The following is a 14501-nucleotide window of genomic DNA, read 5'->3' on the forward strand; positions in this document are numbered from 1 at the left end:
CATCTCAGTAAGCCATTTAGAAATCACTGTGATAGTAGGGCTAGGGGTTTGGCCCAGAGGTAGAGTGCTTGCCTAACATGCAAAAGACCCAGGTTCGATTCCTCAGTACCACATATACATAGAAAAAGTCAGAAATGGTTTGTGACACAAGTGGTAGAGCTCTAGCCATGAGAAAGCCCAAGGACAGTGCTGAAGCCCTGAGTTCAAGAGCCAGGACTGGCAACAAAAAAGGAAAGGGCAGGGGAGGAAGGGAGGGAGGGAAAGAGGGAGGGAAGGAGGAAAGGAGAGAGAGGGGGGGGAGGAGAAATCACTGTAAAATGATACACTTATTAATATTAAAAACACTGTCAATGGGGCCAGGAGTTTGGCCTAGTGGTAGAGTGCTTGCCTTGCATGCACAAAGTGGGTTCCTCGGTACCACATACATAGGGAAAAAAAAAAAAAAGCCAGAAGTGAGTTCTATCCTTAAGAAAGTCCAAGGACAGTGTTCAGACCCTGATCTCAAGCCCAGGAATGGTAAAAAGCAAAACAACAACAACAACAAAAAAACCCACTGTCAAGTTTTTACAAATACCAAAATACAAACTAATTAAGAAGCAGTCTTCATCTGTGCAATGGAGTAATACCTCTGCAGTAATGTGGGCCTTACTGTCTTGTCAACTGAGATGCTCATTGCTGGCAGAAGCATCATCATGAAAATATTTGTCTTAAAAGTTCTCTTCCCAAAATAACTATTATACTTATGAGTAACATACTTATGACAGGAAAAGGCACATCATATCATCACTCTTTTGAATTTATACACAATATAGCATTATAATCTTCATTATTGTACATCATATGATTGAGCCCATCCATGTATCTATCTAAGAGATAAAGAACAGACGTAAAAGAAACTGTTCCCAGGGGCCAGGAGTTTGGCCTCAGTAGTAACTGGACCACATAGCAGGATTTGTAACACCAGTAATTCTTAAACTTAGCCACACCCTGATTCTACTGAGAAAACTATAATCACAGTTGCACTGAACAGGGAACGGAGGAAAAGAGGTTTAGGGGAGCATGGCAGACCCAACCCCTGAGATACTTTCACTATGGTTTATGGAGAGTTCTGAACATACATGGAGAGGCCCCTCTTAAGGAAGCGATAATACAGAAATAGACCTGGGCAAATAGCAGGACTCAAAATAAATAGATCAAACTTCCAACACATAGTCCTAGCCTATCAAAATTCTAGTGTATATGCATGCACATGTATACACACGCATAAACACACACACACACACACACACACTCACACAGAGTCACACAAAGTATGCACATGAGTTCCCTATTTTATCCTGTAGTGAACAAAGCACTCAGCTTAAAATATTGATACATTTGTTTCATTTGAAAATGCTTGCATGACTTTAAGAAGCTGTTAAATAATTTCTTTATGGCAAAGGCTATGTGGAAATTTAAACAAGTGACATAAAGATGCAACCACAATCATATAAAAAAGCAGAATAAATTATTATTTAGAGTGCTAGAAACATGGCAGTGCTATTAAAAAGCTGGCTTGGAGCCATTATTCACGTCTTTCTGTTTTATTTAACAACAGGAGCTATGAAGCTCTACAATATTTTTTAACCTGAGTAATTTTGTTTTTTATTTAATCTCTCAAATTTTAGTTGTAGCTTTTAGTGAATTTTCCACTACTTTTGGAAGACCTTTGGGAACTTTCACAGCTCAATGTCTTACATTTTTGATAACACAGATTTTTAACACCTAAGTCACAATCAGAAAGTAAAATTAGGAAAGGAAAGATCAACATACTTTAAAGTAATTCAGCATATGTCTAATACAGAATCCACTGGAGAGATCATGATACTTGAGCTTTCCCTGAAAAGAACTTCTGAGTTCTTAACAGTGAATATTATTTAAAACTACCAATCCTATCAATTAAAATTTTTAAATGTACCCCCTTCTAAATTCTTGCTTTCTTATCTATTGCCATTTATCTTTACGTACTTTACTCACATTTTATAAATTTAAGTATATGCATTTTACTGGACATGTTCATTTTTAGTACATGTCTATTTAGCATAGGCATGAAAAAGTTCTTAGTTATAATCAATACCTAGAAAGAACATGCAAATAACAATCTCAATTCACTGAATCAAACTAGCATTAACTGGAAAATTTACTGGATTAAACTAGCATTTGTTTAGCACAATATAATACAATGCATGCCAGTTCTAGGGCTTGCATTCAAAGCGTAGTACTGTCTCAGAGCTTTTTTTTTCCCCCCTTCAAGGGTGCTGATATGCCACTTGAACCTCAGCTTATTTTTGGCTTTTTTGGTGGTTAACTAGAGATAAATGTCCCATGGACTTTCCTGCCTAGCCTGACTTCAAACCACTACCCTCAGATCTCAGTCTCCCGAGTAGCTAGAATTAAAGGTGAACCATCAATGCCTGGCAATTTACATGTTTTTATGTATCACGAGAGTTTCTCCTTAGTGTTTGATGCAGGGCAGATAAAAGGGTATATATTTGTGAATGTTACATTATCTAAGCTTCTGTTTTCAACTGAAAGAAGTATTTAATATTTACAAAACATTTGGTATGTGGTGAACACTGGGGCTAAAGGTTTTACATTAAACATGTCTAGAGGAGTCTAAGTTGTAAATTTGGAAATAATTACCATTACAAATTTCAAAGAGTTTGAAACAAAGGTATCAAATAGTAGCTGCTTTAGCATCAAGGATTATTATGCCTCATACAAATCTCTGAGACTCCAGAGACTCTGTGTGTGTGCGTACGCGTGTGCATGTACGTGTGTGTGCATGTGTGTCTAATCAATGGCCAGGATTTTTTAAAAAGCTATAATGTAATGCGGTAAGATCTCCTCCCACCATGATCCCCTGCCTTGGGATTGACACTATGTCTTAGCCTTTTCTTTCAAGGCTAGTATACTGCCATTTGACCCAAAACTTCACCTCTTGTTTTTTGCTGGTTAATAAAGATAAAAATCTCATGGGCTTTGCTGCCCAGGCTGGATTACAAACTTTGGTCCTCAGATCTCAGCCTCCTGGGTAGCTAGGATTACAGGCATGAGCTACCAGGGCCAGCTGTAATTAACTGCATTAAGTTTCCATATGACCTACAATAACCCAAGTACGTTAGTTATATCTTGAAAGGAAATAGTCACTTTGAAGGTTTACAAAGCATACAAATAATAATGGAGATTATGTTTGTGGAAATATGGACACACATAAATAAAAAGACAGCAAAGTAGATACTATCCCAACAGTTCCTATGGAAATAGGAAAATGTGTCTGAATGAACTTGAGCCAGTTGTTTCTGATCCCAATGTTCATTTCCTTTCCTAAGAAGTCATGGCTTTTCAAATTCCTGTAGATTTCCTACATCTGAGTCTAAACAGTCACGTTCCTTTTAATGATTCACCTGCTATTGCAAAACATTTTCAAAGAATCAATAATTACCAAATTATCTGCCTCAAGTAATTTTTTTTTTTTTTTGCCAGTCCTGGGCATGAGCTCAGGGCCTGAGCACTGTCCCTGGATTTTCTCAAGGATAGGGCTCTACCACTTGAGCCACAGCACCACTTCTGGCTTTTTGCTATATATGTGGTACCAAGGAATCGAACCCGGGTCTTCATGCATGCTAGGTAAGCACTCTACCACTAGGGCAAACTCCCGGCCCCTCTCAAGTCTCAAGTAATTTCTTAAAACATAAACGTAACACTAGTTAACATGAACACTGTAACTTGTAAAATCCTGAGAAAACTCTCAGAAGCAAGGATTAACTATTTTAACACAAGCCTTAGTAGAAGGGAGAAAATAAACACAGGACTCTTTCACATGATTTTTCCTGGAATCTCAAGAGATTAATGGTTCAATCTTCTCCCTGCCTGATTTAAAGCCTCAATATTTCTCTACTTATTTACTTATGGAATAATTATATATTAATGATATTTATCATACCATATCATACTAATGACATACAAAAATGAGTCACAACTTGAAATCAGTGAAGGTGTGAATGCCATTTCTCAATTCAACTCCTTTAGCTTCATATGCGATAATACTTTTAAATAGCTATTTTAAGTAAACTTTATTTTAAAAAAATTATTAGCTGTGACTGTAAGAGTATGCAACAATCACAACTGCATGAGAGTCACATAGTAAGCTATTGAAGAAAACACTCTTCAAGCTCATTCTGTATCTACTGAATCAAAATTTCAGTGCAATGAAGTTGGGGCATGTGGATTTGAGGACCAAAATGTTAATTTACTTACAACAAGCTGGCAGAACCAAGATATACCAAGAGTTTCTCTAAGGCATTTTTTAAAGAGTTTCATTTCTCTACTGTTAAGTCATTGTCATTATATTTCCTCTTAAATCTCTAATGTTTTTACTTAAATCTGTGAACATACACATAACAGCTGCTTTGAAATGTTTATCTGCTAAATCTATCATTTGGGCCCACAACAAAGCAACTTCTATTAAATTTTTCCCCGAATATGGGTCAACTTTCTTGCTTATCTTGTAAGATTATTTTTCAGGATGAAAACTGTACATTTTTAGGGTGGGGCACAGAGGTACACATTTATAAACCCAGCTAACAGTGGAGAGAGGGATAGAAAGGATGTGATGACCTCAGTTAAAACCCCCACTACTGCCAGAACAAAAAAGAAAAAGAAAACCAGACATTTTACAGTGTTACTAACTCTGGATTCAGACTTCATTCTCTAGAAAAGTGTTGCTATTAGTGCTGCCATTTTTTTTCCGTTTTTTTGAATCTTGATTGGATATACTGAACCTGAGTTTCCCATGGTTCACAGCTACTTGTCTCTGCTCATTGTTTCACTTTCTTTTACTCTGTTCTTATTTTTTTCACAGAAGTCAACTTCAGTGACTAGGGACAGACTGCATAAAAGCTGCAAGCTCATGCTATGCTGCCCATTCCCTGCTCAGCAGTGTGCACCCAGCAACAGCCAAAGTTTTCCTGTGAGTCTCCAATATGCACTTCTTAATCAAATCCTAGCATCTTTCCTCACTTGTGTGCAACACTCTAGCTCTTTCCTGTTCATTAAAAATCCACACAAATACAGTGGCTCTTGCCTGTAATCCTAGCAACCTAGTAGGCTGAGATTTTAAGATTAGAAGGTAGCCTAAAATAGTCCTTGAGCCTCTTAGATCCAGTTAATCACCAAACGTAAGCATGAAGTAGAGTTCAAGTGATAGAGCACTAGCCTTGAGCAGAAAAGCTCAGGGATAGCATCCTGAGTTCAAAAAGAAACGCAGATAAAATTTAATTTCCAAGATGTGCCTGTTACTGTCTTCTCGGGTGGATCTATTAGCAGTTGGGTTTGCAGGATTCAGGGGTCTTCCCCATTGCTTTGTTACCTTTATTGAAAATGCTGTTGGGCACTAGTTTCTACCCTCAAGTCCATATCAAGTCAACTCTCCCTGACAGCAAAGCCAGTGCTTTGGAAGGCTAGCCTTGCCCTAAGGAAAGAACCACGAAATCATAGAAACAGAGTGAGTGTGGCCTAGCTTTGTCCTCACTCCACAACGATTTAAATGTCTTGCTGTTCATCACAGAAGGACCCCAAAGCCTTTTGCAAATACATATTCCACATTGTTTGTTCTGCATAGGTTGATTAATTTTTAGTGATGACAACTTTCTTCAATTTTATACTTTGTTTGGGGGGGAGAAGGTAGGGGTGGGATTGTACTCTCTATTATACCATTGTCAGAAATCTACTGAAAACATGACATATTTAAGCATTCTCCAAAATAACCACAGAAACTGCCACCATTTTTAAAAAAGAAAAAACAGAGGCAAAGAACAATTACATTTCCCATAACCATATAACTTACGGAAAGTTTGAAACCCAGCAGTTCTGAAATTACTACTCTCTACCTCTCCAAATGGCAATGACAAATCACCTAAAGGTTTAACAAATTCCTTGGTGGAGGATATAGAGTACAACAATGTTGTCCACCTTGATGGAAGAACAAGTTCATGAAGCAAACTGTATGAAGGTTAAGCACTTAGCTGCATGATCAACAGAAAGACCCTTCATCAAAGCCTTTAGCCATACTATGACTTATTGTAAACTGTATTTCTCAGTCTATTTTTATTTCTACAAAGGGGAAGAAAAGCAGATTCCAACAAGCAAAGTATAATCCACTCCATCTTGCAATCCTGATACTAGAAAGAAGAGCTGGTGGGAGATCCTGTAATCAAAAATAAAATACAATACAATACAATAAAAAAATAATAGAAATATAGCAATGTTGTGGTATGCAGATGCAAACAGTGCCAAGTAGCTGCATAGCAGTGCTTAGAGGAAAAGAAACTCCTTTGCTCCATTTCTCCTTTCTGAACAAATTATTCTGAAAGACCTAGCATTTTTCCCCCCAGCTATAAAATGTCAGGCAATGACTCTGAACTTTAGGCTAATGATTGGAATAAATACCTCTAGACAACAGGTGCTTGGATTTGGGATTCAAGCCATTCACACCCAGGGTTAATACCTAATAAGTAGATGCTCTGGACATTCGGAATATCAGAATAGCAACTCTATCACTGGATTTTTATATCATTAGCAGGCATTTCTGCAAGAAAATATGCTGTACTGGGAAAGAACAAAGTATTTTATTGCAAAGGGTTTCAGGTTTTTGATAGGATATGTTTCCTTATCTGCCCCTGTCTCCATTCAGTTCATTCCTTCTTACAGATTCCTATAAAAAGTGTAGTCACATAAAAATTTCAACTTTTCTGGTTCTGTTTCTCTATATTACTAAGAATTAATTCCTGTCCTGGGTGCTACTGTGGATGCTGCCTGAGGGTCTCAGTAAGGATCAGTCATTCTAATTACCAGGGACCTCTATGGGGCAAGGTTATAACTTTAACCTGTATTGAAATACTTACTACAGCCACCATGTCCCATCACTAGTGTTAGCATATGAAATCCCTGGATTTTTCTATTTCTGCATGTAAATATGAATTTTTCCTACAATGAAGATAAGGGCTAAAAAGACATGTCAAAGAAAAATTTTAGGCACCAGTGGGTCATGCCTATAGTTCTAAATACTCAACTCAGGAGACTGAGTTATGAAGGTCATGGCTTGAAGCCTACCTGGGCAGGATAGTGCATGAGACTCTTATCTCCAGTTAACCAAAAAACAGGAAGTGACTTTGTGGCTCAAAGCAAAGCTATCTCATATAAGTTTATGGCACAATATTGCCTCTGTTTATTTCAAAAGACAACTATCAACAAATTCCTAAGTATCAAGTTCTATTATATCCTGGATGCAGTTATTTCTATTGTTTTTCTTTCTGTTTTAGTTTTTGGCATCCTTTGTCTCCTACATAATAGCTTATCAGATCCAAGGAAGGGAGAGGGAATCTAAGAAATAGTGGGGAAAAAGGATGAACTAATGCAACAATGATACCTACTAGAAACTATGCTGGAAATGAACTTAATTTGGTGGGGAAGATAGAGGGGACTGGTAAGCTGGAAAGAGGGAGCAACAGTGTTCAAAAGAAATGTACTTATTACCTTACTTATATAACTGTAACCCCCATGTATATCACTTTTACAATCAATTTCTAAATATTTTTTTAATTAAAAAGAGTACATGCCTAATAAATAGGCTGAGATCTAAAGGGAGAGGGGGAGAGGGGAGGAAAAACTCAGGGACAGCAATAGACCCTGAGTTCAAGCCCTGGAGTGGTGTGTGTGTGTGTGTGTGTGTGTGTGTGTGTGTGTGTGTGTATACATACCCGATCTAACAAATAAATGCGTACTAAATATTAGCACATAAATCCAATTTGATAAACTACAAGAAAAAAAGGAAAGCTTTGGTATAGTCTAAGAAAGATAAAAATCTTAGCTACTCTGGCTATTTTAAGGTAAAAAATGTACATTTAAAATCATATCAGCTATTACATTCAGATATTTCCACTTTCTGAAATCATCTCAACATTTTACAGAAAAAGTATGTGTTATGAGTGCTTTATAACACTTACTATCATTCATTAGAGAAAAAAAACTGATTGAACCCACTTCTACTGAATAATTTGCAAGTTCCATCAGGACATAACAATTTGTTATAAAATATCCATTCAATATTGAAATTCCAAAGAAAAATTTGGACATGCATGTTAATTATTAATAATAAAATGAAATGTTTTTATCAGTCTCAGTATAAATTTAAAACTTCTCCAAAGTTCCCAAACAATCCTTTCATTTCCATCTACCTCCATATTGCCCAAATACTCTATTAATCTTTTTCTACGACAGCAATTACCCTTCAAAACCTACTCAACGCCGCCAGGACATCAGAGAGAAGAAAAGCAGAGGGGGAGGGGATGTTTCCATCCAAAATTAACTGTGTACCTATTATGTGTATAATATTGTCCTAGACAGTAGAAGTATAAAATGAACAATGATGAGAATGGGTCCCTGAGTCCAGGTGACTTACACAGAGGACAGACAGCACCTTTTTAAAGAAAACTATCTGTCTATAGTTCACTGCACAGCCTCAAACTAGTAAGAGCCAGAGCCGAAATAAGGATATCATACCCTAGCTAAACAGATGCATGAATGAAGAGAGTGAATGAACAACAATAAGCGAGTCTATCAGAGCAGGTAACATGTCCTAAGTGTTCCTAAACTCCTCTTTCTTTTTAGACTGATCTCTGAACTATGTAATAGGAAGTGAAAGAATTCCCCCTTAATATTAATTTTTATTTCCATCACAATGCCTGGGAAAACATAGCTGGTATTCAATATTTATTTTAGACTTTTAATTTCAAACGTACCAAAAAGATGTCAGACATACCCACAATCATAAATTGAAGGAGGCCCCTCCCCCCCACACAAAAGGTTTATTATTTTTATATTTAAGTTTAAGTAATTGAGATCCCTAGATATTCATGGAGTGAGACCAAAGGAAGATGTTCTTAGGAGAGGATCACAAAGGCACAATAGTTATATGTATCTAGTCACATAAAATATTATGTATAGAAAAGGAAATGGAAATGAGGAGTTTGTCGCTATTTTTATTTTTGGTTTATTTTTTTTTTCCTTTTGTCTTGTTTATCTGTCTTTGGGAGGGAAATGAGAGCACAGAAACGGTGGGACAAAGAGTAAACAAATGCACCAGTGATACTCACTAGACACTATGTTAAAAATGAACTAGAAAAATTGTGGGTGGGGACAGGAGGGGAAAACTAGGAGAGTGAGGGAAAAGGTGACACTTTTCATGAGGAAATGTACTCTTTATCTTAATTATATAACTGTAAGCCCTCTATAATCAACCTTAAGGAAATTTTTAAAAATAAAAGTAATGCATAGCATAAAAATGTTTAAAGATCCAGAAATCAACAAAATCAAGAATGTCTATTCTTAAAGACAAAAAAAGAAGAAGAAAAGAGAAAAGGGGGAGAAAAGGATCTTCTACACCACAGACTCCAGCAAAGGCTCTTAAAAAATAAAGTATGTCCTTGTCTGACTTTTTGACAGAGTTCAAAAAATCTTCCCACATCTAATTATGTAAAAGGAAAATAAAAAGAATCAGGCTAGTGACTTTATCCTGTTTTCTTTTTTCTTTTTTTTTGGGGGGGGGATGTTAAAATATCCCTTTTTACAATTATTTTTGTCATGAGTTCTGACATTAAGAAGTTCTGACATTAAGAAGTTGCATCTTAAATGTAATTGTTCAAGTCATTCACATTGTACATCTCTCTGAATAAAAGTTCTTAGTATTTCTGCAAAATTCATCTACTGCCAAGAAGGAAACTAAAAAATCCTGTTAGAATAAGTGACAAAACAGCAATTTCACCATTTCCTTGAGTACATCATTTCCACCTCTAGATGGACAAAATAAATGTAGCTTATGATTACTTTAACTACCTCATTTATCAGAAATTTGAAGACCGCCTCCACCCTACCTCAGATTACTACTGTTTATTCGTAAAAGCAATGAAATAAAAAGTCAAAAGGAAGAAAGGTGAGCTTTGGGTCCCCATTCAGGTTCTTATACCCTAAGCCACTATAGTCAAATAGGATTCCATACTTTTCCTGACTAATTATGGTAGGTACTTCCTATAAAAAAATTTCCCAGGCAGGTGTCCCAGATCATAGTCAAAACTTTGACTCTAAGACCAGGTTTTATTTTGAAAAACAAATATTTCTAAAAACTATTTTTAAAATTTTAAAAAAAGGGCCAGGAGTTTGGCCTAGTGGTACAGTGCCTACCCAGCATGCACAAAGACCAGGGTTTGATTCCTAAGTATCACATACATAGAAAAGGATGGCTGTGGCTCAACTGGTAGAGCACTAACCTTGAGGAAAACACTAGAACAATGCTTATGCCCTGAGTTCAAACCCCAGGACTAGCAAAAAAAAAAAAAAAAAAAAAGGAAAGGACCAACCAAAATTTCAATTTAAAAAAAGATATATTTAAAGTAAACTGCAGGGCCGGGAGTTTGGCCTAGTGGTTAAAGTTGCCTAGCATGCAGGAAGACCCGGGTTCGATTCCTCGGTACCACATATAGAAAAAAAAGCTCGAAGTGGTGCTGAGGCTCAAGTGGTAGAGCTCTAGCCTTGAGAAAGTCCAAGGACAGTGCTCAGGCTCTGAGCTCAAGCCCAGGACTGGCACAAAAAAAAAAGTAAACTGCAATAAGTGTATATGAATATACGATTTCCATATCAATGAACTTTAATGGGCAACAATGAATCCTACAAGTATGAAGGAGTTACCTGTTCAACAACCAGCTTCTCCACTAAAGCATCTATCCAGAAAGAGCCAATTAACGCCAGCTCTAGAATTTGTTTGCATTTACAACATTGAAACTCTTCTGAAACCACCCACTCATTTCTCTCAGCCTCCAACAAGGTACCAGTGCTGGCTCAGTATGCCTAAACGATCTCCAAACACATTCTTGTAAGGAGTTTATTTCACACTTCAGATAAGGAAGAATTAATACAGCAAATAGCCTAAAACCAGTCTCAGCTCTAGAATTTTCAGAAATTGTTAGCCACACTTAACAATCCGATGGTTTTGGACACATAGAACAATTTGCTTCTTTCTTACAGACCAAGGGAAGAATTCCATGTCTTTTTTCCCACATACTTTGAAGAAAAGTACCTGGAAGGTCTCTATTATTCAAAGTGAACAAGACAATATTATTGAAAAGGGCAAAGTCTTTCTTCCAAGAGCAAGTAGACAATTTCAACATGAGTTTCTTAACCTTCCCATCTCAAAAATATGAGACCAAAGTTGACTTTTATTTAGTGTCTCCTTTTGCTCTAAACCATGCTTGAAATTAAACTACCTATATATGAGACAATTCTATTTTTCAATTATATTTTTATTATCGTTACATTATTTGACATTTCAAACCGCATTGTGATCAATTTCACCCCACTCATCATTCTTCCTCATTTTTTCCCAACACTTCAATTTCCCATCCCTTCAATTTATCTATTTTAACTTACTTCACAAGCAAATATCTAGATACATTTCTTTCTTTGAATAATTTTTATTGTAATTAATAGAAGGGTTACATTATATTCACCAGCTTAGAAGGTACATAACCTCACAAACATCGATACCCTTTCTCATGACATGGCCCACATTTCCCTCCCACCCTCCCCCTGCTTATCTTGATTTCCCCCCTTTCCTATCCAATTTCAAATAACCAATTAAGCACATATAAAATATATCAGATAACAAGGTGAAATATTGTAACAATATGAGATAACCAAGGGATGGCAAAAGAGATGAGCAATAACATAGTACATTAAGGACAACAGTCACTCATTATATGGCTTTTGTTTCCTTATCCTGGAGGACCCTACATTTAGTGTCATAGTATTTGGCTTTATGTCTCTAGATTTTGTTCTATTGTAAATCTCTGCTAGGAGAGCCCAAGGTTTCTACTGATTATGACAAATGAGGGAGACTATTGGGCCTATGTTCCTTTGAGTCTGGCTTACTTCACTTAATTGATTTTTTTCTAAGTGGCAGAGAAATTTCATAAATAAAACTAACCAAGACAGCAAGACAACATATATACTTCTCTGAACACTGTGACCACTGTGTTGTAACTTGTCCCAAAGAATGCTCCTGACCAGTTAAAGACAGCCATAATAAATGGTGAAACCAAACACCCACATTGTGTACCTCACCTCAAAATGTCATGAGGTGCAAACAATCAATACCCGCAAAGTGTGCCTACAGCTCATGTTGGCCTACAATCCCAATCTACTCAAGAGATCTATCTGAGAACAGTTGTTCAAAGTCATCAGGGATAGCAAACTCCCTGAGACTCTTATCTCTAACTGATCACCAAAAAGTCAGAAGTAGAACTGTGGTTCAAATGACATGGTTAGCTTTGAGTTAAGAAGCTAAGGGACAGCTCACTCCTAGGGCATGGGTGCAAACCCCTGGACAGACACACACACGCATGCACATAAACCTGTACTATTTACTGCTCATGTATTTATTCGTGATGTAGTTCTATCAAAAAACACAAGCACATTCTAATTTCACTTGTCAATTACTTTGAAATAAAGAAATACAGCCCTGGGGTTGAAAGCAACTCTATCACTTCCTGGAATTTCTGCACATTGGGAGAAGTCCTCCTCCCTGAAGCCAAACAAAGAACTAGACTATAACCTGACCTTATGAACTAAAGCCAAATCCAAAATGATAAGCAAGTTATAAAATCACTCCTTAAATGTCAACACTGTGACTGAGTTCAAGGTTTGTCTGAATGTTCTCTTTGTGCTTGCTATGGAGGAAAGTTTTGAGGAAGACACTCAAACTTTTCATATTGGAGTTGCCCTAACATTCCTAGGAGAAGGAACGGAGATAAGTTTTACTAGTTCACTGCAAAGTTACAAAATATTGACTTAAATGAGAAATGCTATCACTTTTCTTCAAACTCTATCTTTTCTCATATTTAACTACTAAGCTGAACATCAAGAAAATGAAGGAGCAATATACAATCAGATTCAGTACATTCAGGACCTATAGGCACTATCTTACACATGAGGCTTTCATTGCTGTCCCTACAGGAAGAAAGCAACAGAAGGGTTTCAACTTCTAACAAATTACAAAGTATTGTAGGAATAAAAGATCTGTAGGATCCCCACTTGAGGAATTGTTGCTATGTATAGTGTATGAAGGTACAGTTCCTTCCTTGATACTTAAAATGCTTATTTCCCTTTGTATTCTCAAGCACTTCTAATTTCATCATTATGAAGCTGACTGATGCTATTTAAATTCTGGTCTTGGATATACCTGACTAGGCTTAGAATTCACAACTGATTAAATCACTTCAGAGAACAATCCACTGTTGTTACTACAAAGACAAATAGACATAGAATTTTATTTTAATCATAAAGTACTACTCAAATAGAAACTGCAATTAACCAGAAATTAAGACACAACAACTTGGAATACAAGCACTAAGCACATTTATAATACATAAATCACAAAAAGACTCCAAAAATATTAAAGTCTGGAATAAATACAATGATATTAAAATAATGTCTGATCTCAAAATTGCAACGATCTCCTACTGTTTATGAAAAGAAATCATCCTCAAAATAAAAAATGATAATCTATGCACAAGTGACGTGCTTTATCTTTAAAAGACCATGAAAAACAACAACAAGAAAAACAAGTGAACTAAGATTTAAAAAAAAAAAAAAAATCCAGGCTGGGAGTTTGGCCTAGTGGCAGAGTGCTTGCCAAGCATGCACAAAGACCCAGGTTTGATTCCTCAATGCCACATACCTAGAAAAAAGCCAGAAGTGGTGCTGTGGCTCAAGTGAGAGAGTTCTACCCTTGAGAAAGCCCAGGCCCTGAGCCCACGCGGACTGGCAAAAAAAAAAAAAAAAAATTCAAACAAAAAACACGAGGTTAAATAATTTTAAAATAGGTAAAGAAAAAGAAGTGAAGGAAGATAACGTTCAGTGATAGAATATTTGCCAGGGCTTGAGCAAAGCTCTAGACTAGAGTCTCAACTCTACAAAAACAGAACAAGGAAATAAATAGATGCTGCAAAAATACATAAAATACACTCTCTAGATTAGATCCTTGACACCACAAAAACAAAAGAGAAGCAACAAAAATACATAAAACACTACCATGTAAGGATTTTAAAAATGCAAAATGAATTAATTTTTTGTGGTATTTTCTTCCTCACGTTATCAAGCAAATTAATATACGGCCAATAATCTAAGTTCCTTTTCTGGTCTTTTTTAATGAAGACTGCTTCAGTTTGAGGTACTTTGTTTCATCTTTGTTTTCCCAGGCCAAAGCCTGAAACACAATTTGATTTTACACTTCCTCTTGTAGCAGGCCTAGACCACCTTCTTCCATTGAGATGGAATCAGTTGAACTTGTTTGTCTGGTCTTCCCAAGAACTACTACCCTTCTCCTCTCAGTTCCTCAAATAGCAGGGATG

The 14501-nt window shown here is 36.5% G+C and overlaps 1 protein-coding gene across 5 annotated transcripts in view; it reads right to left on the reverse strand.

Moving 5' to 3' along the window:
- Positions 1 to 14501, reverse strand: part of Adgrl2 (adhesion G protein-coupled receptor L2) — a 184415-nt gene that overhangs the window by 75813 nt on the left and 94101 nt on the right. The window lies entirely within an intron of this gene.

This window comes from Megascapheus bottae, chromosome 6 (genome assembly GCF_031878675.1).
Source record: "Megascapheus bottae isolate mThoBot1 chromosome 6, mThoBot2.hap1, whole genome shotgun sequence".
NCBI lineage: Eukaryota > Metazoa > Chordata > Mammalia > Rodentia > Geomyidae > Megascapheus > Megascapheus bottae.